Source organism: Charadrius vociferus, unplaced genomic scaffold (assembly GCF_000708025.1).
Source record: "Charadrius vociferus isolate BGI_N301 unplaced genomic scaffold, ASM70802v2 scaffold14, whole genome shotgun sequence".
NCBI classification, from domain to species: domain Eukaryota; kingdom Metazoa; phylum Chordata; class Aves; order Charadriiformes; family Charadriidae; genus Charadrius; species Charadrius vociferus.
In genome coordinates this window covers 4189756-4193669 of record NW_009648876.1, presented here as the reverse complement: position 1 = coordinate 4193669, position 3914 = coordinate 4189756, and the positions used below count along the sequence as shown (strand labels likewise).

General features: G+C 43.9%; 1 long non-coding RNA gene across 1 annotated transcript in view; it reads left to right on the top strand.

Annotated features, from left to right (window-relative positions):
- The window catches only part of LOC104288167, a 5731-nt gene extending 3011 nt beyond the window's left edge, over positions 1-2720 (top strand). Inside the window, exon 2 of the long non-coding RNA XR_717906.1 lies at positions 2511-2720. This is a non-coding gene — a long non-coding RNA (uncharacterized LOC104288167). The remainder of the gene's footprint in view (positions 1-2510) is intronic.
- The last annotated feature ends 1194 nt before the right edge of the window (positions 2721-3914 follow it).

Sequence of the window (3914 nt, the reverse complement as noted above, 5' to 3'; positions counted from 1 at the left end):
CACCCCCCCGCTTTGTTTCTGGAATTTGTTTTGCTTTTAAAGCAACAGCACAAACAAACAAACACAAAAAAATGACTGGCAACAAGTTAAATCCCATTTGTGTCCCTCCCACCGAGCACGGACGGTGCCTCGCTAAAGCCTGGGGTTTGTAGTTTTGCCTCGACAATAATTTGACCAAGGAAGAGAAGCGGCTGCAGACAGACTTTCCGCGCAGTGACAATGCGGGGAGGAAAAACGTTGAAAGAAACAGTTCTCCAGGGATGCATCTCCTTTGTGTGTTTTCTCCTCTCCATCTTATAGATGGGGCGCTCGCGTAAGCTTGCACACACACGTGCACACACACACACACACACACACACAGGTTATGTTTCCTAGGGAGTTTTTAGAAAACAATGTTTATTATAATCCAGCTTTAAACTCCACCTAAATAATGAAATCATGCCGTAGCTCTGGAAACTCCAAAAAATAAATTATTTCCGTTTGCCTGCTAGCAGAATACTAGCAGAGGATGGCATTGCACTTTATTTTCACACTCATTTCAAAACGTCAGTAAAAGAGGGTAAAGAAAAGGCTCACGAGTCCTTGTACACACTGGAATTAATAAAACGATATCTGTTTAGGAGTACATAACTTTCCCCCCCTCTCCTTTTTTTGTCTTTCCAAGGCGACTACACGCTATTTTCTGTGGTTCTTTTGCGAATTCACTATTTAATGTAATAGTGAATTCGCAAAAGTAAGAAGCCGGTTCTCACCGAGGGTCGGGATCATGTCCCGCTAAGGCTTCACTGAAGGACTCTCGCAGAGAGCCACCTGGGTTCCCGTGCTTTCCCTTAGTTTTACCTTACAGCACAAAGAATCCCGGAAAAAAAAAAAAAACCAACAACCCACCTTCGTGTTTGCCTGTGCTAAATGTACCTAAGAGATACCTTTTCACGCAATCGCACGGTTTGCAAATGATAGTTTAACTTTATCTGTTGTGGTGGGCACGTGTTTTGTCATATGAAATTAACTTGTGAAAGCCTTTGTATCATTTTTTGATTTGTGTTTGGCGACAACGCGGATCATATCTCATCGCGTTGATGGTTGATACAATTGCTAAATTAACGGCATCTTTTCGGCTTTGAAAAAACAACAACAAAAAACAACCCTCTGAGAGCTCATCCTCGGCAAAACAACCCGAGGAGCAGTATAATAACGTAGCGCAATATTTTCCATGCGTGTGCGATATCTGCATATACTTCTGTATCGTCCTGCGTCTCCATTGTCTCTGCCTAAAGATAGCCATGTCACTCTTGGGTTTCTTAGCTATAATCGTCATCTAAAAGAACGTACGGACAGTGTACGGATAATGCCTCTAATTGCTCGGAAGAATGTAATTGGCTTTATATTTTTTTTCCGTGTCTTTACCTATTCTCCCGGGGTAAATATTAGCAATCGAACTGCTTATCTCGGCGCGTTTCTATGTTTGAGCCCCAAGAAGCGCACCAAACCATGGCAATCAAGCGGTCAAGCCTTCCCATGCACGCCGCGGTTTTGTTTTCTCTGCTCATGTTCATCCCGTCTCAAAGGAGAACACCGCGTTGAACCAAGTGTGCTTCTGGTTGAGGCGCTCCTCCGGACTTTCGAATTTCAAGTCTAAAGCTTTAAGTATGTTGGGGTTGAAATTATGATTTTCTACATTTCAAAAGGGACGAGGCTCTATTTATAAATGTTACAGAAGGTTTCGTTACTTCAGGAACAACAAAACAGGAATAGAGCTGCAATTTTCAAGAAAATAGGATTTCAAAAGATAGAAATAAAAAAAAGTAGCGGAGACGATGTATAATTCAATCAAATTACAGAAAATTGCTTTAAAATTCAGAACAGTAGCGATCCATTATGTCTCTGTTTTATTAGTGACAAGTACAATTACTCTAAAATAAAGAACACTGGTGAATATATAATTGGCTGTAATCATGTTAGTGTTTGAATAAAAATGACGGGGACATTTAACACTTTGACAACAAAATGTTCAGAAACAACTTATTTATTCAAACAGTTTTTATTTGCATCCACGTGAAGGAGAAACACACTTTTGCTTACGATAAATCAAGGGTTTTTTTCACTTTCAATAAATATATAACTAAAAAATATTATTAATTATTCTATTATCCAAAGCTTAATAAAGTCTCCTGAGTACGACTGTATTATTATTGATTACTCAGTACCCAAAGGACGCCATCTACAGGAAAAGGTCTTTAGGCTTAACACAAATCTAATCACTGTTGATTTAAAAAAAAAAAAAATATCAGAGTTAATATTCCTCCATAAACCCGGCTCCGATTTTACCCACAACACCGATCACAATATTTGCTTTGTAATTGCTTCTTGCGATTCAGTTTGTTATAATTTGACACGATCTAGGAATCTGTTACAAGAGGCCTTTTCTCTGAGATACGGCGTTTAAAAAAATAAATTGAACTCCAGGAAGAAACACTTTTTCTCCTTCTAAAGCGACTCTTTTCTCTCAGGGTTGACTTGATCGTCCCTGAAAATGCAGAACAGCCCATGAGATCTCTCCCTTCAAACCAAGCGGGTGGAAGATGCTTGCAAAAGAGCCCTGAAAACAAAACAACTTGATTGAAGGCAGTTTGTGCAACAATTGTGTCATAGGATAACTAACGTTTCTTTAACTTATTTCCTTTTGGATATGTCAATAAATATCAGCAATGCCAAGCATACTCTCATCTCTTCTTACAATACATCCTTTGCCCCATCGCTTGGTACTTAAAGGTGCCATTTAGCCGTGTTGCTCCTTTCTGCACCCTTGCTGGGAAACCCATCGAAGAGCGAGTGCCCCTTAATATTTTCGTCACACAAATACAGACCCACGGAGATGGCATATGCCCTCTTTGATGCGGCTCCGACACCCCAGTTTGAACTACAGAAAACACGAGGGGAGCTAGGAGAAACTTTTTTTTTTCCCTCTCCCGCGGGTTTTTTTTTTTTTTTTTAAACAAAACCCCCCCCCCCCCCCTCCCATTTTAATCCCGAGCGGGTTTTTATTTTTCTGGTTTTATTTCTTGTTTATCTTCTTCTCTCGACAGCTCTCCAAATTTCTGCCCCCGGTGTGTGTGTATGCTTATAAGACGGTGGACCCTACACTGACCCGTGCGGATCCTGACTCCCGTGCGGGGGGAGCCCAGCGCAGCCCTACTGCGCCTTCACAGCCGCTTCCCAAACCTCTCCCCTGCTCAGGCGGGTTTCACCAGCCCTTGCGACTCCTTACAAATAAAGGAGCCCTGGCTTCCCTCTCACTCAGGCCAGAGGTCTGGATGGGCTTGGAAAAATTCAGGGGTGGATTAAACTATGCAGCGAAGAGCCAAAAGCGTATGTGCGTTGACACAAAGGCTGGGAAAAATGACCCACGCTGCACCCTCGATTTCACGTGTTATTTTGAAAACCGGTGATAAAAGCCTGGAAACTATAATTGTTTGTGCTCCCACTGGAATTAGGCTCAAACTTTATACCGAAGCTTTCCCTCTGTCCTCTCACTTCTGAGCACTGACGGTGCACGTCCCAAACCGAGAGACGGTGCCGTATCCCCGCATTTAAACCCCGGGAAACCTCAGGAGAGGAAGTTTCCTTCCCTGGGGCCAGCCGCTCCCGCAGGCGCAGCCGGGGACCGGCGGAATCCCTCTTTTTCGCCGGGAGCCGAGGCGGTGGCACCCCTCTGAACCAGGAGGTCTGTCATTCCTCGGGTGCCTCGTACCAAACCGCAGATGTCAGCCTTTTCCTACGTGTTCGGGCTGCTAATGCGAGCACTTCACACGACAGAAATGCTCATCTCTGGAGCCTTTCCCAGGGCCACAGCCACCGATTTTGTGCGTCGCCTCTGTCGCAGGCTGCCCCGGGGCCCCCGGCGGGGGAGGCCC